General features: G+C 40.5%; 1 protein-coding gene and 1 long non-coding RNA gene across 4 annotated transcripts in view; both read right to left on the bottom strand.

Moving 5' to 3' along the window:
* The window catches only part of RHOH (ras homolog family member H), a 40,603-nt gene extending 31,479 nt beyond the window's left edge, over positions 1–9,124 (bottom strand). For 2 of the 3 annotated variants that reach the window (XM_081304804.1, XM_081304805.1), the window contains exon 1: positions 3,132–3,514. The gene's annotated coding sequence lies outside the window, so the exon portion shown is untranslated. Of the gene's footprint in view, positions 1–3,131; positions 3,515–8,710; positions 8,828–8,977 lie in introns of those variants that run through there. The other variant, XM_081304803.1, reaches the window with a different exon arrangement.
* A 409-nt stretch (positions 9,125–9,533) lies between these two features.
* Positions 9,534–21,890, bottom strand: LOC308655081. Its single transcript, XR_014023376.1, has 3 exons — positions 21,754–21,890; positions 10,380–10,473; positions 9,534–9,648 (listed from the first exon to the last, which is right to left on the bottom strand). It is a non-coding gene; the product is annotated as an uncharacterized lncRNA (long non-coding RNA).
* Between the last annotated feature and the right edge of the window lie 1,609 nt (positions 21,891–23,499).

Raw genomic sequence — 23,499 nt, 5'->3', positions numbered from 1 at the left:
TGTGCACCATTGCTCCTGAGAATTTCTAATTCTTAAAAGCTCTTCCTGTGGTTTTGATGTCCAGTCGGCCTTAGGAACAACTATTCCAGCCTAGAATCAGACAAATCTCTGGGAATAGCTGGGCAATATTTTATGCAAGTCATTAAGAAGTTGCTCAGTGCATTCACACAGCTGCTGGAATCAAATGACTGAACCATGAAAGGGCTGTGTGCTTCTGAACCCCGCCTTTCCATCTGTTCACCCCTTTGTTCTCTGACACCCCGCTTCTCTCATTGCCCACCCATCCCCCCCTACTGTCATGCTGTCTTCCAGCCTCCACGGGGCATCCCATCCTGACTCCTGCCCATCCCTTTCCACACATGAAGGCCCAGATTTCCTCCCTATGTTCTCACTAGAAAGAAAACAATATTACTCTCTGACTAAAGTAATCTACACACATATTTGAGAATCTCTTGCATAATTAACGTACCAGCTGTACTTGCATTTTTAAGGAGGGGCTTTCTAATCCAAGAGAATCTCTAATCTAGGGAGTAGAAGGGGAAACAGGATCTTTTTCATCCTGTCTGGCCTTCACCCAGACCCAAGCATCTAGAGCCCAAATAAGTACTTTCAACACTCGCTCTCAAAATGATCCCAAGTCCTGAAATTGAAATATTGTAAAGATTAAAAATTAATCTAATCTGGCCAAGGAAGAAATGTCTCTCACTCTGCCTCTGACTCTGAGCATCTCGATAATTACACCCAAAGCATTTAGAGAGCAACATCAACCACAGATGCCCACAAATGAGGCAGCGCATAGTCAGAGGAGCCTGAGAAAGTGATAGAGAAAGACTTGAAAAATCAGTCTCTAATCTGATTTTCTTTTTTTCATGTATCTTTATAAAACACCCAACTCCTGTGTCTAGTTTGTACTTGGTGCCTAAAAAAAATGTCAGTTCTCAGTCTCTGCCACCAATTTCCTTTGAAAGGAATATTGGTATTTAAAAAGCTAGTCAGCAGGTAGCTTTCTCCCAAGATGGGTTATATTGTTGTCATTTGTCCATATCCAAGTTTTTATAAGAATATTAAAAGCTACATCTTTGAGTGTGTACTTAATGTTGGGTACTAGATTCAGTGATACACACATATATACTTATACATGTTATATTATATATAACACCAATTTTATTATATATATATCTGATATATGTATATAATAACCATTTTATGACCACAACAACCCTCTGAGGTAGGTATCTTCAGTTATTATTACCATTAAAGCCATTTTACAGATTTTTTAAAAATAGGAACATCAAAGATTTAAGTAATTTGTCTGAAGTTCCCACAGACCAAAAATGATAGAACCAAGATTTAGCACAAGCCAATATGGCTCCAGTGTCAGGGTTCTTATTCACCATACTATAAGTTTGTTATTATATGGATTCAGACATTTCATGGCCCAAGAATCATGATATACTTACTCCCTAAAGGAACACCCAGGGAAAGAACAGCAGAGTATCCATAACATCTCATTCCAATATGCAAGGGAACACATAGTTCACAGAACTTTTGGACTGGTGTTCTATTATTATTATTTTAATTTTTAGTTGTAGATGGATACAATACCTTTGTTTTATTTATTTATTTTTACATGGCACTAAGGATAGAAACCAGTGCCTCACACGTGCAAGGCAAGTGCTGTACCACAGAGCCCAGCCTAGCCCAGGACTGGTCTTTGAGAACCAGAGACAAGCCTATCCATCTACCAGTCGCTCTCCCATGAAGAAGGCCACTTCAATTACCAGAGCCCTGAAGGGCCTCCTGAGAATGTTGAAACAGGAGATGGAGGTCACCCCAATCCACACAATCCCTTCTCTGCATAAATGATATTCTAAGGGGAAGACAGTAGGGGACAAATGGAGGGCCACAGACAGGTGCAGGGATAAGAAAGCAACCCCAAGGATGGCGAAGATCCCCAAATTCCACTCAAGTGGAATTCCATTAGAGCAGAGAGAACTGATAGGCGGAACCTAGCGCCATAAGAAGACTCCTTCCAATGGAGTCTGTGCTCCTTAGTTTCCCCTTAAGGTCCTCCCTAGCTTTCTAATCCTATTTTCTCTAATGTGCAAAACAAACTTTCTTGTCTTCTTGGGCCATCTCTTCAACTGGAGTCATCTCCAAGTCAGTCTCACACTTGTGCAAAGACCCATGCCGTCCTCCCTGTCTAAAATAACCTTCCCCTTCTCCATCTGCTCCAACTTCACATCCTTCCCAAGCCCTTACCTTCCCAACTCCTCCAGCTCACTCCCAGAGCCCCTCCTTGGAACTCCTGTAACTGTGACAGCCCATGCCACCCCCTTTGTCACTAAAGTCCCATCTTGCACTGCTTCCTGGGTTTTATGTCTCATTGCAACTACTAGACTATGGGGTCCTTCAAAGGAAATATTTCTTTATATTTCTCTCATCCCCTCCGAAGCACCAGCTTAGAACCCATAAGTGAACGTTGGTTACTAGTTGCTTGTTTGAATTCTTCACTAGCAGCTGTGACTTAATAACACACCTAAAACTGGTGGTTTCCCAGACTTTCTTATTTACAACCCAGGCAACTAATTGGTACTTCACAACTTGTCTCCAAATGAAACTATCTCAAAAGCCAATTTTAACTTCAAAACATAGACATTATATACTACTTTTAGAAAGGCGATAGTAGCATTACCAATAGGGGAAATAAGCAAGCTAAAAACACTGGATCCAAATCTACATCATTTTGATTTTGGTTCTGTTTCCAAACTAGAAAAATTTTAAATTGATGTTTGTACTCGTTAGAGGATCTTTAGATTTACTTCATCACACACTGGGTGATATTCAAACCACCTAGCTCGTTGAGCTCAGTCCTAGACAATTACAAACAGTGCATTTTCTAGGAGAACATTTGGAAAACCAAAAAGCTGCGTATTATCATTTTTAATGTTTTCAAAAAATGAGATGCATTTTGTTAGGACTTTGGAGGTGAGCGGAGAGCAGAATCACTCTCCCTCCTTCTATCAAGTGGAACAAGAGAACCACGATGCTCAGCCTAAACTAAAGCTAAATAGAATGAGAAAGATTCCCGTAGACGCTGAAGAAATATTTTTAGAGAAACAAACTCTTACCTGTTGTAGAAGAAGACGCCAAGATGACTGACTCCGGAAATCAAATTTACTGGGCACAGGTTTTTCAAAACAAAAGCAAGCGAAGCCTCATCAGCCTGGTGATTTACTTCGAGGATTGGTGCTTCTCTCCTCCCCAAGATTACGACTATTTCATGTAGGAAGAACTTAAAGCATGAAGTTGGGCTGATAGAGAATCCAACCGGAGCTGGTCAGGCTCAGCGCGCAGAGGTGACTGAGGGAGCAGGGACAATCTGAATGTGACAAAAGCGATTAGCAAGTTCCTGTGCTCAAGTCAATTTCCTGTGGCCCGCTTCTCCGCAGAGGGGGTTTCGTTTGTGTGGGTTTGGGGGTGTACACGTGCACTTCTCTCCACGAGACGGTGAAACCTCCCCGCCAAGAGGCAGAGGGAGGCCCCTACTGCACAGCTGGGTCTGTGTTTCATTGATCCCTCCCTGGACCACTTCTCCCCCCATGCCTCTATTTTCCTTCAACGAATCAATCACCACATACAACTGGAGAAAGGAGGTGTGAGAAACCAAGATGATTCTTTAAGGAAGTGAAATAAAGCGCGCGAGCGCACACACACACACACACACATACACACACACACACATCCCCCACATGGACTGGTCTTGGTTAATTTAAACTTAGGGAAAAACACCTTAGAGCTTACATGGTCAGCTTGATAGTATGAAGACAGGAGGTGAGCTATCTGCTTTGCTTTAGTAACTACCAAATAATAATTTGGAAAGAACAGACACAGCCATAGCAAAAGCTCCTGTGGCCCCATGCAGTGGCCCTGCTTGGGTGGCCCTGCACCTGTGAAGGGAGATACTGGATTCTGAGTTGTTTTCAGACTCCTCTGAGTTTCATTATTTGCCTAAAAACATACGTTTGCTTTTCTTGTCTCTCTCTGCAATCCAGGTGTGGAGGCCATCTATAATTATTCAGATTATGGCTGAATTACCTAAACCAACTTTTTAACTTGCATGATGTGGTCACAACCCACCATGCCCCAAATCCCCAAATAACTGTCAATCTTATTGCTGAGGGTGATACCTTGGTTAAAAACTACCTGCCATAAGAATAAAGTCCATTCAAGTATGCAAGGATTTATGCAGTCCCTGTGTCTGTCACGAGACAGTATATAGTGACAGGGAGGGCCTAGGGACACAGGCAGATTCAGAACCCTGTTACGGGCCTGATACCATGTACAGAAAAAAGACCAGGACAGATAAACTCCCTGCCTCCCAGCACCTAAATCCTGGGGAAGAATGGGAGACACAAACAAATAGTCAAACACAGGTAACAAAAACAAATTATGGTAACCATTACAAAGGAATCAGAAAACATGCTGCATAGATGGCAAGACCATAATAGCTATATTCTAGAGGTGGTCAAAGATGGTGTCTTTGAGCAGCTGACATTTAAGCTGAGACTCAAAATTGTGTTTCTCACCCTGGCTGAAAATTAGAATCATCTGAGAAGATTTTCAGAAAATATCAATGCCTGGGCCCCACCCACAAAGACTGTAATTGAATTGAGCTGCCAAAGGACATGGACAGCAATTTGTTTTAAACTCCCCCAGTTATTCTGGTTAGAGCACAGGCCACTGTGCTCTGATGAATGAGAAGCAGGCAGCTTGGGAGAGGAGAAGAACAGTTTAAGCAGAGATAAATGGTACGTGCAGAGGCCCTGAAGTAGGAAAGAGCTTGGCATGTTCGAGGACATGAAAGAAGAATAATGTGCCTGGGGTAGAGATGAAGGAAATAATTGGTTCAAAGATGAACTTTCTTGTAGATGGACACACAGTTATCAAACTCACAAGAGCCTCTTACAGGAACTCAAGTATCAGCTTATTAAAATGCAGCAGGAACTCAAACTGCCATCTAAGACCTGGGAACCTTCTGATGGGCACATTATCTCCTTCCAGAACACTCTCAGTGGACTGTCAGATTACCATTGTGATGTTAGTACAGGAGCAGAGCATACAACTTGTTGGACATTTTCTTTGCCTCTGGCTTTATCAGAGGATTTAGGCAGATGATAAAGATACATGCACCTTAGTCAGTACAGCAAGTTAAAAACAAAAAAAGAATCTAAAAACAAAGCCAGAGAAATGAAGACAAAAATCAAGCTAAAACGAGAGGTGAGGCTAATACAGAAAATGTCTGCTATGTAATTCTAAGCTTTTCGGAAACCAAGCAGGAAACAAACCGCATAGCAAATTCAGTGCTCACTGGACAGAAACAAACTTGTCACCAGGGTACTAGAGTCTTCCTAGCTCTCCAGTGCTGACACTAAAGAGAAGCATTGCCACTGCGATCCCATGGAGAGGACACCATGGCCCGAGCCTTAGACTAACCATGGTCAGCAACAAGATTTGTGAAGTGGTTCCTTATATTTTTTTTTCCTCAATGTTAAACTGATTTCCTCTCACCAAAAAGCTTACTGAAAGCAAATCTAGAAAGGGCCTAGGGCAAAGTATGGCGGGGTGTTAATATAGTGTGTGCCGCACCACAATGGGGCTCCTTCATTCCAGTTCAACCCAGAGATGACGGTTGACTTCAGATGTGTGTCAGAAAATTCAGCATAAAATGTTTCTCACTCAAGCTTCTAAAAGACCCCAAAGTAGGTCATAGCAGAGCAAAGTGGCCCACATGTATAATCCCAGCAATTTGGGGGTCTGAGGCAGGAGGATCATAAGTTTGAGGCCAGCCTGAGCAATTTAGCAAGACCCTGTCTCAAAATTTTACAAAATTTAAAAATTAAAAAAAAAAAAGAATTTTACAAGGCTGAGGATGTAGCTCCGTGGTGGAGCACTCCTGGGTCCAATTGCCAACAAGGGGATGGGGGAATGTCATACTTCTAGCAAGAGATCCAGTGTTTTTTGTGTGTTTTTGTTTGTTTGTTTGTTTTCTTTTCAGGGTCCCAGGTGGATACTGCCTTCCTTTGGAAAAGCAGAGGAATTGGACCAGGGCAGCTGCCTACATGGACCCCGCCCCTGCACATTTTCTGCACAAAAGGGTGGACATACATACTCTGGGGTGAGGATGGATTGGTGTGTCCACAGGCCCGGGTACTCCCACCCCATCCTGGAAGGACATTGCCTCCTTCACTGCAAGACTCCTCTCCCTGCCCCGCTCCCTGGCTGACCACCCTCCTCGGCTGAAGGACCCGCTCTTGCTCTGGGTGTGGAAGTGTGGGTTTCCGACGGTCTCAGATGGCCAGGCTTCGTGCTTCCTCCTGCTCCTGGCTGTGAGAAAGTTTTCCCAGCCGTCTCTCACGTTCTTCTGATCTTCACATATAGTTGAATCTCAGAGGGGGCTTCTTAGGAGGAGGGGAAGAAACAATTACGCCTTCTTCCTTTCCTGAAAAATGCCTTTTTTTTCCTAGTGTGCTTGTGTGCTCTCACTCTTTCTCCTTTTTTCCCTCCTTTCCTCTCTCACATTTTTTTTTTTCCTTTATAAATTGAACTCAAGGCCTTGCACAGCTAGGCAAGTGCTCTCTCACTGGGAGCCCCCTCTCAGTCTCTTAACAGGGTTTAAAAGGGGTAGCGACAGAGGAAAGAAGCAAAGGACTCAAAATACATTCACGCACTAACATACACGCACGCACGCACACAACTTCTCAGTGTGTCCCATCTGATACTCTGTAGTCCAGCCTTGGGACAGAGATGGGGGCAATCTCAGGACTTCAGAGTGGCAGACAGGAAGGAATTTATGGGTATAACATATATAGTGGGAATCAGACCCTCCTGAAGAACCATAATCCACCCATCAGTCAGCCCTGCAGAGTGCCCTCAGAGGCCCTGGAGGCTGGAGGCCCAGCTTTGCCCACTCAGGTAGCCCAGGCATGAATATTCCCTGAAAAACCACTTACTGCTGAACAGACTGTTTCTCCCATCTGATCCTCCCAACCGTTCTATGTGGTAAACATTTTAAAACCTATTTTAACCGCTGAGGAAAGAGAGAACTCAGCTGGGTAAATGATTTGCATGAAATTGTAAGACCTGTGAAAAACAGAAGCAAGGTTTCCCCCTCTATCTGTCCTGACTTTCCCCCCCACTGCTCCAGAGGAAGGGAACAGGGCCACTGAGGGGAAGTACAGGCGGGGAGAGGCCCAAGGCCAATGGTGTGTCTTTTTTCTGAAGAGCCCTTCTCTGAGATTCCCACAAATGCAATCAACAGGACAAGGTAAAAAGGCAAAGGCTTTCTCAAAACACATTCTTTTGAAACGCTAAATGATATGGCCAAAGAAGAGCTCAGTTTTCCTCTCAGGATCTCCTGAAAACAAGGACCTCTATTATGGAAGATTTTTAAACAATCTGCTGACTTATGAACCCTGAACTCACACAGAAGTGGTGAGTGGGAAAGGTTCTCTGCCACTTAGGCCAGAGAGAACTCTTAGTGACAATTGTAATGAAGGATTAATCTTTGTAATCCCGAGACAAGACTCGTTCACTACATTGTTTCCACCCTGGGTTTGTCCGATACTTTTCCTCTTCTTCTCACTTTTATCATATTAACCAAAATGATTTAGATTTAGGGTAGCTTTGAATGTTTACAGAGGCCTTCATTTGTAATATGCCACCTAAGAAAACATTTTCAGTGGTTTCAGAAGATGGGAAATATGTACTAAAATCTGGTCTGAATGCTTTGAGTTTCATACTCAGATCATTGAAACATATTGCAATTATTCTTACCCAGCTCTCCTCTAAATGATAAAAGACTATTAAAACACCAATTCCTTCTGATTGAGAGATTTCGTGATGGGGATTATAAAATGTCAACTCTTCTTAAGAGAAATATCTTAATTCTGATGTGTCACTTTCAGTGTAAAGTAACATTCATACAAAGTTCACTTTAAAATTCTAAATATTGAAATATCTTAGAAAGGCCACAGACTAGACATATCATGACTGACTTCCTCCTTGTGCCTCTAATTCATTATAAACAACAGGCTCCCTAACCAGATAACAATATCATTTCAAACATCTCCTAGTTTCCCTCTTAGAGCCAGAACCATAAAAACATCATTCACCCCACCCCACCCCACCCCACCTGCCGCTTATCTCATTGTCTATTTTCTCTTTAAGTTTTCAGTGTAACTCGGCATATTACTTTTTGTTCCTGTGAATATTAGGTTCTCAGGATTCTGAGGTGCCATTGGCATCCTGGTTTCTTTGCCTTGTAGAACCATGTTTACTGAGCAAACACTCACATCCTGGTTCTTTTTATTGCAGAACTACAATTCATAACAATGCAGACAGAGTCTTATTGCAGAAAGTGATAGCACCCAAAGTCATAATTCAAGACTGGACACTATAGTTAGGGTTCAACATCTTCTTAAAGACCCCAGACAGAGCTGATGTAGTCAAGTGACCATTACCCTTCAAAGCAGACCCTTGGCGGCTGATGTGCTTTTCCAACACTGCAGACATTCGTTAAAGCACTTTTAGAAGCTCTTGACAAAATCCTTCAGAGACTGTTTAATAAACTACAAGACAAAATCAGTATCACTGCACCCTACTCCCAGCTTACTTATGACTCAAAATATTATCCAGCTTGTTCACCCACCTTATTCACGGGATGTAGCTCCAAAGGGCTGTCTCCTAAATCAAATGCACTCTACAGAGACATAGATTGGCCAGCATTGATTTTTTTTTTTCTTTTTTCAAGAAGGTGAGGCAGCCTCTGAGAACAAAAGCAGAAGAGTTTGAATTGGGTCAAGTGCACTAGCTCCTGGGTCACTACTGTGAAGCACTCAACATTCACACCGATGCTGACAGTCTAGTTTGTTTAAAAAAGAAGAGAATGAGGAAAGCCATCGCAGCTTCTTCTCACAGTTACGGTTTGGTTTGCTCCTTGTCTTAATACGGATCTTCAGTCTGGGTACAGACATCACAGGGTAACTGCAACCCAGCACATCTGCTCAGAGCAGGCGTTGCAAACATTTCAGTTTTAAGGCCCATGGGGCGCTAACTTGACATCTTTTCAAATTAGCAGGTCTCCTGCACAGTTCTGGAGGGAGCAGGTTGAAGCTAACACACAAACACAAGCTGAACCCTTGGAGAAAGTAGAAGTCTGGATTCAGACAAAGCAAGATTCAAATCCCTGCTCTATTTATTCCTAAGAATGAGGCCCTGCTCAAGCGGTAGCACACTCACCTGGCATGCGTGCAGCCCGGGTTCAATCCTCAGCACCACATACAAACAAAGATGTTGTGTCTGCAAAAAAAAAAAAAAAACTAAAAAAATAAATATTAAAACACTCTTTCTTTCTCTCTCTCTCTCTCTCTTTAAAAAAAAAAAAAAAAAAAGAATGAGGCCCTGATTTTCCTATCTGCAAAATAGGTATAATAATATCTATCTTGGAAGAGTTTTATGAGGAAAAAAAGAAAAGATGTAGTAGACATTTAATGTATTATTGTCGCTGATGTTTTAGCTTTTGACTTCTGGAATTTTTCTCCTCTATCTCTTTCCCTTCTTTGAGAAGCTTTTTCCAGTTTCTAAATTCTGGGGAAACAAAGTTTAAACACCATGCACTGGATTCTAATGTTATGTGCTGCCTCAATGGGTTAAAAGGATCCAGAATTTTTTAAGTCAAATTGTTAATGACACTATTTCTTATGCATAATCTGAGCACCACATAAACTTCAGAAATGCCTCCTGAGCTCATCTACTACCACACTATAAATACCTTAAGATAACTGAGAATTTATCCTTTCTTTTCATTTTGCAAATATTAAACAGTCATAATACTATTTTCTAAGCATTGTGGTAGGTACTAAAAGATAGCAGGCAAAACAAGAACAAGAAGAGTCTACTTTTATTAGTTTGCACTTACCAGGAAGATAAGAAACATGCGCAATTTAATAATGCATTGTGTTCCAATGTGCTCAAGGAAAATAAAGCAGAGAAGGGAGATAGGAAGCTTGAAGATGTACATGTTTAAATAGGGTGGTCATGCTGGGCATGCAGTTCTGGAGGCCAAGGCAAGAGGATCAGGAGTTCAAAGCCAGTCTCAGCAAATTAATGAGGTCTTAAGCAACTCAGCAAGACCCTGTCTCTAAATAAAATATTAAAAAGGGATGAGGGTGTTGCTCAGTGGTTAAGCACCCCTGAGTTCAATCTTCAGTACCAAAATAAAAATAATTTTTAAATAATAAACAAGGTCTTGGTGGAAGAAAAAGGTAAGATCTTTTTTAAATCATCTAATGATCATTTTAAAGGTTAATGGTTCTTACCATTGGCATGAATCCCTAGGTTTCATGATCATGTTCATCACCATGATCGGCCTTTCCCTGGGTCATGGGAGCCCTGCCTCTTCTCTGGATGTACCTAGAAGAGAGAGATGCAGACCACACAGCTCTGTATGGTAGCTCTTCCCCAATGGGCAGGGGACCAAGTTCATGCTCACCTCTCAACCCCAAACCTCCACTGAACTGCTCACCCCTTCACTTTTCTGGTCCTTTGGGTCTCTCCTCTAAATCCCTGTACCTGTTTTTATATTGGATTGCTAACTGACATCTAGAGAAAAATATGGCCAGAGCTCAGGGACTGAGTGGAAAATTCCCCCTAGTTCTACAGTGCTGCTTTCTTCCTCAGTTTGCTGGTCTCTGCTCTGTTCATCTTTTTAACCAAATCCTAAGAATAAATGCATAATAATGGTCAGACTGGTTTACCATTTATTGTGTACTTAACATGTGCCAGTTAAGCAGTGTCTAGGTATTTCCTCACTTAATGATCCACAAAATTATGAGGAAGGTACCATATCAGACTTATCTCTCTTTGCAAAGAAGGAAATTGAGGCGCAGAGAGCTTAAATATTATGCTTAGGGCTACAAATGCAACAGATGGCACAGCCTGATTCCATAGTACCTCTTTATGATTCTTTCTGATAGTAGCCAGTTGAATTTAACTAGTATTTTTGGTATCCTTGAATATAGGATAGATCTAAACCATTTAAATATTATTTGCAAGTACTCTCACACAGGTGGGTAGTCAACCTCTCAAGTTGTTTTCCTCCATCCTGATTCCAAATGGCTTATTTGATGAAGATCTATTTTAAACTTCAAAAATTACCACTATTGGGGCTGGGGTTGTAGCTCAATGGTAGAGAGTTTGTTTAGCACGTGTGAGGCACTGGGTTCAATCCTAAGCACCACATAAAAAATAAATAAATAAAGTTATTGTGTCCATCTACAACTAAAAATTATTTTTTAAAAAAATTACCATTTTTCTCATCAAGAAAGAGAAGCATTTTTCTTTGCTCTCTCTCTGTTCCTTGCACTTTTAAAGAATAGTTCTTTGCCTCTTTTTGTATTGTTTATTTTCCTAAGAAGCCTCTCGTTCCCTGCTTTGGTATCTAGGGCACAATTTTCAGTCACATTCATTTTTAGACACCATATTTTATTAATTATTACCATGATATAAATAAACATGTATTACTAAAAAGTTCTGCTGGCAATGAGAATGACTTGTGAAAATAAATTTTATTTGCTCTCCTGAAAAAGCTCTGGAAGCTGCTACAGACACGCATTGATTCATGGGTTAGGTGTGTCACTCTCGTCTGAAAGCCACACAACTCTAGATAGAATTACTATGGATTGTCAGTTCATGATTTGAACAGGAAGGTCTCTTAAGTGAATAAAATGCATCTTCTGGAAACATAAAACCAACACAAGGAAATCAGGGTACATTCTGAGTTGAAAATAGAAAGACCAGTGGTTTTAATTACATGTAGCTCTTTAAAAAAATGTTTTGTTTTTTTTACCCAAATGCCCAGAATATGTATAGATTTTTGGCTTTGAATGGATGCAGATTTTGCTTGTTTTTAAAAATTCCTTTTATAGTGTTAAAAATGGTTGAGAAGGGCTGGGGCTGTAGTTCAGTGGGAGTGTATTTACGTAGCATGTGCAAAGCCCTGGGTTTAGTCACTAGTCCCCCCCAAAATTTAAAAAGCAAAAAGTAAACATTTTAAAAATACTGCATCAAATCAAATAAAAAACAGCAACAACAACAAATTGTTTACCAGATTGGGTGTGGTGGTGCACACCTGTAATCCTAGAGGCTTGGGAGGCGGAGGCAGAAGAATTTCAAGTTCAAAGCCAGCCTCAGCGAAAGCAAAGTGCTAAGCAACTCAGTGAGACCCTGTCTCTAACTAAAATACAAAATAGGGCTGGGATGTGGCTCAGTGGTTGAGTGCCCCTGAGTTCGATCCCCGTACCCACCTCCCCCCAATAAAATGGTTTACCCAAAAGTAGCAAGCTTCTTCACTTCAAGAGGTAATTTATATCTTACCTTTTGGTAAATCTGCAACAATTTGGCTAGAGCTTTGGGAAACCAAATTCAAATTAGTATTCCCCCTTCTTTTTTATAAATTAACTTTTTGTCTTGGAAATATTCCCTTATTCAATATAAGTGAAAAATGTCAGATCATCTAAGTAAAAATATGAATTCCATTCACTTTATCACTGAAGCAAATTTCATGGAAACTATCAGTGTGAAAGTTGAAATATCTGTGTGAAAGTTTGTGTTTATTTGTAAATTCTAATTAGGCCCATAGATAGAATAAGTAAATAGATAATAAAAAATATCAAGTCATCCAGCTGAGACCTGGTGCCATTTGGCATTGCATATCAGAAATAGTTATGGACTCAATGGAAAAGATATAGGTGTGGGCAGTAGAGGCCACCACTGTTCAATAAGAGGCCCAAGTCTCTACTTCTGGTGGCTCAGTCCTAAGAAGCAGGCATATTGGCTCTCACTTTAAATCAAAGAATCCTCGATGACACAGGAGTATGTTTACAATTTGCTATTAAGTGGGGGTAGGGAGAAGCCTGTTATAAAGCTTGAATTTGGCTGGGAATTGTGGTGCATAATAACAGCTATTACAGAGGCTGAAACAGGAGGGTCAGAAGTTTTAGGCCGGCCCAGGCAGCTTTAGCAAGATCTTGTCTCAAAATAAAATAAGAAGGGCTGGGGATATAGCTCAGTGGTAGAGAACTCTTGGATTCAACCCCCGGTAGCACAAAACATATGTGCATATATAACATACATACCTAAATAAATAATTTGAATTTAAGTTGTTATTACATACAAGTATCCCTACGTGCCGGGTCATAAGTGATTTTTATGTTTTTCTTTCTGTTTTTCTGTATTTCCCAAAATTTTTTTTATTATAGCATCTGTTATTTATCTGAACCAGATGAAAAAATTCATTGTTCTTTTTTTTCCTTCTAACTGCATTGAGCAAGTTTACCTAAGTTTTCTCTATAAAGCTTAGTCATTGCTTCAGTTGCAACATTTTACATAACAACCAGTGATTTATAGCACTTCTCAGAGGGGACTCACTGGACCACAGCCAAGTACGGCAAAACCATCTTCCTCATTATTCAGCCTCTACAGGGTCACATGTAGATGATCCCAACCAGGCGAAAATTCCAACCTCTGTAAAGACTCCTAAAACAGGGATTCCACAGGTTTTTGCATTAAACCACATAGAAGACCTGTCTTAACTTTCCCTTAAAATAGAAATCGTAGCTGGAAAAGATATCCTGTACTATCTTGTAGCTGAATCTTCTCAGGGGAAGATAAAGAAGTATTCAGAAATAAGGCAGTGAAGTTTCCGTGAAATTAATTCAGTGTCTGAACTCAAAAAGAAAGAGGTAGTGGGAAATGCTTGATGCTTATTTGAAGAAAACATGTTTGCGACAAGTGCAGCCAACGATTACAAGATCTGGTTTCAAACTAAACCTGCTGTTTTCTTCTTATTGTTATTACCTAAATTATTGTGCCTGGGCCTATTTTTAATCATTTAGAAGAAAAGGAAGTAGTCTTGTGTATTCTCCTTAATGAGCACTTTCTGCTTAAATTCATTTAAAATTATACATAAAATTTCAATATTAGGGGCTCAGTGGTAGAGCATTCGCCTAGTACATGAGAGGTCCTGGGTTTGATCCTCAGCACCACATAAAAATAAATAAAATAAAGGCATTGTGTTCAACTACAACTAAAAAATAAATATTTTTTAAAAGATAAATAAATTCAATATTAGTTATAAACAAATGTATGTTCTTTTTACTGTTTTACCACACAAATCTTTTAAAAAGCAAAATTTCTATTAAGACACTTTTTTCTAAATAAAATTTTGATTTCTCATGTTTATCAAAAACATCAGTTTTTACAATTTTGAGCAAACCTATCTCTACAGAAAATATTTGTTATGCAAAATATAGAATTTTTGCTCCCTAATTCCTGTCTTTTAAATTAGTCTTCTAAATACAAAATGCTTTGAAATTTTTAAAAATATTTTGAAAGAATGTTAACATTACTAAGTTTTATTTTAACTTTGAATTTATATTCAATTTTAAAATTTGATGTCCAAAAGATCTTTATTATTATTATTATTATTATTATTATTATTATTATTATTATTATCAGAATCTTCATTTTGTAAATGAAACTCCAAAATTTGAACAACTTACATAAGGGCACAAATCTAATGAATGAGAGAACTCTCTGGATCAGTTTACTTTCCTCCCAGGAAACAAATGACTTTTCCAAATTAATTATTTGTAGTTCAAGAATTACATATAGAATGAAAGAGGGAGATGTAAAAAAGTGGAGAAAATGTCTTACTTTTTTTTTAATCCTCTGGACATTTTTTTTACATGTTGATGGACCTTTATTTTACTCATTTATTTATATGTGGTGCTGAGAATCGAACTCAGTGCCTTATACATGCTAGGCAAGTGCCCTACCACTGAGCCACAACCCCAGCCCAATGCCTTACTTTTAAATAACCATAGACTTATTAGTAGTATTAAGGATAAGTTATAAAACTAAATTACTTATACAGTAAAATCCCAATTTTATGTGAAAAAATATTCATATCTGAAAGACCAAAAATAATTATCCCAAACAGTAACAATGTCTTTGAATAGTGTAGTAGAAAATATATTTTTCATTTAATGTTTTTACTAAGCAGATTTTTGATAATCAATAAAAATTAACTCTGTAATCAGAAGGATAAACATTATAATCAGTGTTGGTTGTTTTTTATTTTGTTCTGTTTCTTTTTTTTAAGTACAGGTTTACTAAGTTTAATTCAACTGACAATTTGTGTTTTAAAAAGTGTTTAAGTGCTTTATATGTTCAGCTTATTCTCTATTTTCTTCTGTGATTCTCTAATGCATTTGGTTTCACTTCAGGTGTTTTTTTGTTTTGTTTTTTGTTTTTTTTTGGTTTTTTTTGGTTTTTTTTTTGGTTTGCTGGGAATTTTTTTTTTTTTTTTTTAATATAACAAAAAGGCTGATGTGGTTTCAGTGTTTAAAAAGCAATGTGGAATCACAGTGCTGTATTTGGGAGGCCTGTTTCTCCATTCTGGCCCATGCAGCATGTAGGGCAGGCTTTGAGAACTCAACCTGAAAACCCATTTCTGTGGTTTTTTCATTGTCTCCTCAATAAGTCTCTAGGTTTAATATAAATAACTACCTGCATAAGAGTCATTTCTTCTTCTTTTGCTAAAAGAACATCTATTTGGAGATGGACAAAATGTCCTGTACCAGAGGATGAATCATGATGTCTGGTGGAAGACAGAGATAAAGAATCTTCTGTTTCTTGGCTTCCTACCTTCCCCCGCAGCTGTGAGTGGCCGTGGGGCCCAGGCAGAAACTCCAGCCTTCCCTTCCTGCTTTGCTCTGAGGGCTTCCAGCAACTACCTCAGGAAGAACACCAAGAAAACTGCAGAGACAGAGCCAGAAGCCCAACCATGCTGACCCACCTCCACCTCGATTTTAGTATTTTAGTGAGATAATAAAATGCCTTCATTATCTAAGTCACAATTCATTGTTCTAAAACTTGAAACTGAGGGGTTTTTAATGATGCAGCAACGAATAATGAAAATCTGAAGCCAAAGCCATCAACATCTTGTACAATATAAAAGAACTTCATTAACACACCACCTAAATGGCCAGCAATGTAGAATGATATATAGAAAAGACTGATAGACGGTTTTATTGGGAAATTTCACAGGTATTTAAAAAATAACATCTAGGAAGATCCTGTGGCCATAAGAGCAGATACCAATGATGTAAGGAAAAAAAGGAAAAGAAGAACAGAACTTAGGATGGTGTACACTACAATGACATCCATGCTAAGCCCCAAACAGGAACTGTCTTAGGCGACAGGATGGTCCATGGGTGCTTTAATCCTTTCCTCTCTTTTCTAAATCTTAGGCTTTGTGAGTTACCATCTTTATATTACAAAAAAAAAAAATATCTAACAGCAGGGCACAGTGGCACATACCTATAATGGCAGTGACTAGGGAGGCTGAGGCAGAAGAATCGCAAGTTCGAGGCCAGCCTGGAAATTTAGTGAGACTCTGTGTCAAAATAAAATAAGAGCTGGGGATGTAGTTCCATGGTAGGGTGCTTGCCTAGCATACACAGGCCTTGGGTTCAATCCCCAGCACTATAACACCAAACAAAAAAATCAAAGTAGCTCAAATAGGCCATCAGCTTAAATCTCTGGAAGAGTGTGTATCAAATATAAGAATACATTTGGCTTCCTACTGCCTACATGGCAAAATCACATTTCTCAGACCGACTTTCAGAGCCTTCCTAACATGGCCTCTGCCTGTCTTTTCAGGCTCCTCTCCCACCACATACCTCACTGTAAACAGTGAACATTCTTGTGTCTCTGTGCGTGTTCTTGCCACAACTTAAAAAGCCTAACCTTATGTGCAAGACTCAAAAGCTAGAAGGGATTTTGAAATTTTTCACCATAAAGAAATGATAGCCAGGCACGATGGTTCATGCTTGTGGTCCCGACTAATGGAGGGCACGGGGTGCTGAGGCAGGGGGATCACAAGCTCAAGGCCAGCCTCAGCAACTTAATGAAACTCCGTCTAAAAATAAAAAATACAAAGGGCTGGGGATGTCGCTGTAGAGCGCCTCTGGGTTCAATCCCCAGCATGGAGAAAAAGAAAAGAGAAGAAATAATAAATGTTATCACAAAAGGACGGAGCCAGGCACAAACTTCACAGATCAGCAAAAGCCTTTATTTACCAACAGAATCACACCATTTTCCTGGTAGAAAAGTAGCCACTGGCCAAAGGGGGAGTCTGTGCTTACGTAGGTCACACTGAGAGGTGACTTAATTAATGAGCGTGTCAGTTTGGGCACACAGGAATTTGGGGTCTGTTTTCCCAGGCCAGATGGAGGGTCTGGGGTCAGCAGTCAGTATCTGGAAAAGGATTTGTTTGGGGAAGGAGCAATGCTTTGGCCTCTTCCCAGAGACTGTCATTCCAGACTTGATGGATATCTTCTCCCCAGGGCCTATCTTGTCACTGGGAAAGAATGTATTGGGAAAGGGATCAATGCTATCAATGTATTGCCTTATTTCTCACTCCCTCTCCCCAGGCCACACTTAGGGTTTGTCATTTTCCATATCCATCAATAGTCTTGAGAAAATGAACATGTGGAACACAATGTATACCTGTATTGAAATATTACCACATTAATATGTACAAATGAAGTTAAAAAATAAATTCTTTTCAAAAGTTAGAAAACATAGTTTGAGGCTGGGTGAGGTGGCATATGCATGTGATCCCAGTGGCTGGGGAGGCTTATCCAGGAGGATCAAGAGTTCAAAGCCAGACTCAGCAAAAGCAAGGCACTAAACAACTCAGTGAGACCCTGTCTCTGAATAAAATACAAAATAGAACCGTGGATGTGGCTTAGTGGTGAGGTGCCTCTGAGTTCCATCCCCAGTACTCAAAAAAAAAAAAAAAAAGAAAGAAAGAAAGAAAACTTAATTTGATATGGTAGAGATGCTAAGTTATGCCCCCAAATCCCACTCCTTAGACATAACACATAATTTTTTAACTGAGTACATGGTAGCTCATCTTCCTTTCAGCTGGCTGTTACCCTATGGCTGAGTTCAGGCTAATGGGATATAAAGCAAAACCCCCAGTACCCTTCAGGAATGTTCCTGATGAGAGCAACTGCTCTCTCCTTTGTCTCTCCTTCTTGATGCTCAAGTCTGAGCAGCCATCTTGGACCAGAAGTAAAAGCCATGAGTTCAGCTTAGAGGAACAAGAAAGAAGAACGGTGAGCCCCTGATGCTGGTGTTGCTGCCATACCCACCTTGGCCATCTACCTCTGGGCTCCATTTGCATAGAGAAGAGAAATCAGCTTCCTGCTTGCTTTGCCCACCATTGGTTTGGGGTATCCGTTACACACAATGCAGTCCTAATTGAAATATTAATTTACGAGATGAACTAATAGCAAAAATGCTTTTAGAAAAGGGGTGACAACCATATCCCTGAACTGCTATTGAGGAGAAATGAACTAGCCTTGGGACTAGCTTGCAAAGGAATACAGAGGCTGAAGAGGAAGGGCTGGCAACGCAGTGAGAAGCCAGGACCTGGAGGAGTATTGGAGGGTTGGAGGATGGAGGCAAAGATTTGTCAGAGGATTTTTAAGAATGAGAAAGCTAGGGCTGGGTTTGTGGCTCAGTGGTAGAGTGTGAGGCCCTGGGTTCAATTCTCAGCACCACATATAAATAAATACAATAAGCGTATTGTGTCCAACTACAACTAAAAAATAAATATTTTAAAAAAAAGAATGAGAAGGCTAATGTTAAATATTCTGATCTGTTGAACTCTACTACAGTGTAATTCCCTAGTTTATCCTCAAGTTTCCGAACTCTAATACAAACAGTAGTCTGTCTAGAGTGATCAGGCGGTTTTAGAAAATCAAGGAAAAGACAGAGTGAGACAATAAGAGAAGTGAAACATAAAAAAGCTGTACATTTTGGGGAAGCAGGAAATCACAGCTTCTAATAAACAAGAGCTTCCCTGAAAGCACATGGAAGGGAATACAAAAAGAAAAAGAAAAATGAGGCAGAGCTCACGGACCAGTGATGCTTTATTCAGCACTGGAGGGGCACATCTTTAGGGGCAAAATGGTGGTGGGACACCACAAAGGTCTGGGCTTTACAGCAGAACAAGGTCATGGGAGGAGTTAGTGACTTTGGTGGGCCCTTTTGATGGGCAAGGGACAGAGCCAGGTCATGGGAGGGGTTTTGGTGGCAGGATCATTTAGGGTAGGGGGGGGAGGCCAGGTAGGGGAACAGGAATGTAACCTCTTTGGGGCCTATTGTCGGAACATTCTTCATTTCCCACAATCCCTAGGGGAAAAAATGGGTAGAAATGCTATATTGGCCACTCAAGTTGAAATGCAGTTCAGAGTCAGTATGTTACATATATTTGCATTTTTTGATAATATATTTACATATGCTATACCCTAGTCTGTAATGGTAGAGGTTGCTTAGAAAGACCTTACCTCTCCAAAATGCAAACAATATTTTCCTACAATTATGTTTTATCATTCTTTCAAAATTACCCAGCAATGACACAACAGTTTAGATTCTAGTCTCTGGTATCAATTTGCCTGCTTTCAAATTAGGAATCTAAGAATTTGCTTTTGGAAATAATGAGAAATAAGGATAGATGTTCATCATAATTATCAGTGATGAAGACTGATCAGCCTGAATGTCCAACAACAGAAAAACAAATCATATGTTACGTATTACGGAGTATGTTTGTAACAATAAGAATCAATTTTAAACACATGTAAAATATGATCCCACCTCTATTAATTTTGAAGGACATGGAGAATAAACCCCAGGGCATTTCCCCTATCTGCAGCTGCTCTCCCACCCACCTTCCTGCCACTTTTGTGGAGATGTCTATTGTGAAGGATACAGAAAATAACATCCCCCAAGAAAGAGGAACAGCACCCAGGGAGAAAAGGAGGACAGTGTGATCCGGGAGGGGAAGAGGGGAAGGCAAACAACAGGCCCTGGGCTCTGGCCTTTCATCCAGTAACCATGGGCTTCAAGCTTTTACAACTGTTTTCCTGAGTTAGATTTTTTAACCTGCACAACTAGTTTCCTAATGGCCCAACTGGCACTTTGTCCTCAGTCTCTAATGATTAAGTCACACTAAACATTCTGCTATGATTAACTCTCATTAAGACCTATGAAAAACAGACTCCTCTTGTAACCAGTCACCATTTTCTCCCCGAAAATGTGCCCTTCCACCCCTGACTAATAAAGACAGACAGCCCGCTGATGCTGGAGGCCTGCTCCTGTTGGGTTATTTTTGCTTACATGTGGTAAATTGGAGCTTTTGTCATTTAGAAGCCTAGGCCTCAGCCAGAGGGAAGGCAGGAAGGGAAAATGGGGAGAAGACAAAAGCAACTCACTCCGGACTGTACTGACTGTCCCCACTGCAATAGGCCCCAGAAAACTTCCCTTCCTGTCCTCCTCTCCCACCCTAAATGAGCACGCCAAAAGTAGCTGACCAACTTGTTCCATGACCTGGCTCTGCTAAATCCTATAAAACTCAGACCCTTGTCGTAGCCCATCGCCATTTTCTCTCCTGAAAATAGACCTTTTCCTTGCTTAATAAAAAGCACAGCTGACCCGTTGAAGTTGGCCCCCATTTTGATTATTTTTGCTTTCAAGTTTTATATATACAGAAAGGCTGGACAGGAAAATTACCAAAATGTCAACTCATAAACATGCCATAGATTAGCTCTTTAGCTTCATCCTATAATATCTATTGCTTTGCATCCTTTGGTCTGTATCTTCCTATTTCCTCCTCACCCCTCCTTCAATTCATCCTAATAACACTGTTTAATTCTTCATCGCTATAAACTTAATTTTTTCTTTTTCTTTTTTTATAAATTTCACATATAGGCAATATCATGCAATATTGTTCTTTCTGTATCTGGTTTGTTTCACTTAGCATAAGGACCTCCAGGCTCATCCAGGTTGTAACAAATGGTGGAGCCTCTGTTTTTAAATGCCATATTCCATGGTATATACACAACACACCATCGTTTCTTTATGCACTTGTCTGTTGAGGATTATTTCTGGGTCTTGGCTATCATACAGAACACTGCAGTGAATGTGGGGGTGCAGAGATCTTTATGAAGTAGTGATTTCATTTCCTTTGGGCAAATCCTCAGAAGAGGGTCCCTGAGGCATCCATTATTAATGAGTGTAATTTCTCTAGGAGCCTCCAGATGTCTTCTGTTGTGGCTGCACTAACCTAAACACCCTCTGGCAGGTGCACAGCTGGCCTCTTCTCCACACCCTCCTCAACTCTTGTCACCCCTTACTTCTTGATAATAACTTGTTTTGAATGAGGTTAATGAAGAATTCTTTTCTTCTTCTTCTTTTTATTTTAGTTGCAGTTGGACATAATACCTTTATTTTACTTATTTATTTTATGTGGTGCTAAGGATCGAACCCAGCGCCTCATACACACTAGGCAAGCTGTCTACCACTGAGCCACAACCCCAGCCCACTTCTTCTTTATACTTCTTTTTGTATTTTCAGTGTTTTCTCACAAGCATTGTTTTTATCATCAGAAATAAGTCAAGGAAAGTTTTGGTTCAAAACCTAAAATCCAAACTCTCTGCTCTTGTTGAAGGATATAGAAAATGACAAACCCCAGGACAGTGAAATGACAACCCCACCCCCCACCCCGCGCGCGCGCGCGCGCGCGCACACACACACACACACACACTGAAACTGTCTGACCTGGAGGAAGATGGAGGAGAAAGGCAATCATGAATCCTCTCCCAGTAAATCTGTTCCCAGAAAAATGGCCTCCAGGGGAAAAAGCAAACTTTCATCCTTTCCTGGGGTTCATCCCCAGAATCTCCACCAAAAGCAACATCCATCCCTTCCTAACCACAATGGGTCCTGAAGGGAGGAGGTGGATAACAAAATGCTGGGCCCTGAACTTTTACCCTTTCGTTCCCATTGCAGATGAGTCCTGGAAGGAGAATAGCAAATCGTGAAGCTCTGGGTAACAGTGGGTCCCAGAGGAAGGAGATAGTAATGAACATTGAGTTCTGAGCTTTTCCCAGGGACAATGAGTTTCAGACTTTTTACAACATTTTTCCTGACTGATCAAACCAACACATTCTGCCTCAATAACTAATTCACTCTCATTGAAAACTATAACACTCAGGCCCCTTCTGTAATCGGGGGCCATTTTCCACTCCAAAAATAAGCCCCGCAGTGTCGGATTGATTGACTCCGCTGCTGATCCATTGAGGTCTGCTTCCATCTCGGTTATTTGTGTTTTCATAATGGTACCAAAATTGTATTGGTTATTTTTTCTTACACTTGTACTTACTTCTGGAGACAGGAAAAAAAAAAAAAAACAAGAGAAGAAAAAAGATAGGAAAGAGAGGAGAGGATGGGTGAGGAGAGAGAGAGTTACAATGCATAGAAAACAAATATAGCTGGTTTGCCAGCAGGGGCCACACACAAACTAATTAGTTGACCAGCCCAGGCTCGGCACAGCAAGCACACAGTGGAAATGTGACCAGCTGGTTGACTTGCCCTGGTGTATCCCCACCAATGTCAGCCTGCTTGTTTCCAGGCTTCCTGTGTTAAGGAGAATGCTAGTGGGAATATCTGGACCACAGCTTTACGTTTTCTGTACACTGTCTCCTTCCCTCTATCTCCTTCCATAATTTTTCACTGTGAAGTCTTTCCTGGCTGCCTCGGTCAAAACCGTCTTCTTCCTGTTTCCCCCACATCTCTACTGTAGGATTTATCATCAATGCTGTCTCGTAGGATAGCCATGTATGTTCTTTGTCTCTGCTGCTATTGCATATGTCCTGGAGGGCAGGGACTGTGTCCCCCACATGGCAGAGTTTCACACTGAAATCCTCATCCAGAGTACTCTTTGTCATCGAAGGGTGCTTTCCAGAAAGCCCCTGGGGTTAGGGCAGTCAGTTGGCTTTTGCAACTTTGAGTTGCCAGTTAGCTCACAGTTCTGAGCAATGGAGTGAGGTGTGAAAACAGAGGTTTCCTAACCCAGCTCCTCTGTGGAGACGAGAGGTTCTAGGGGAAGTTGGCCTGATGTGCATGCAATGCCCTCTACTGCTGGCAGGAGTAGAGTTAGATGTAGGTAAAGACCTTCCTTTTTTTTTCTGGGCTGGAGGATGGGAGGATGAGGAGAACGGGGAGGGGAATAGAGGAGCAAACTGTCAGCATCGAAGGGGTGTCAACTGAACATGTTCTCAGAGATCCCTACAGGGAATACTAGGTGGTGTTTTGCAAAAGACAAAAAAAAAAAAAAAAAAGTTCATAGAGGCAATATAATCAATCATTCAGCAAACATTAATAATTCTTCAGCCAGAAATGTGCTAGATATCAGGAGATTTAAAGAAACAATAATACATATTGTTAGGAAAGGTACAGTGAAATATTCTCACAGATTGAAACCCACATTGCAGAATAGAATTGAGTTAGAACATATGAATTTGT

The sequence above is a fragment of the Spermophilus citellus genome, assembly GCF_964194105.1.
Source record: "Spermophilus citellus genome assembly, chromosome: 8".
In the NCBI taxonomy this organism is placed as follows: Eukaryota; Metazoa; Chordata; class Mammalia; order Rodentia; family Sciuridae; genus Spermophilus; species Spermophilus citellus.
The sequence above is the reverse complement of the archived record's forward strand: the minus strand, read 5'-3'. Positions and strand labels throughout refer to the sequence as shown.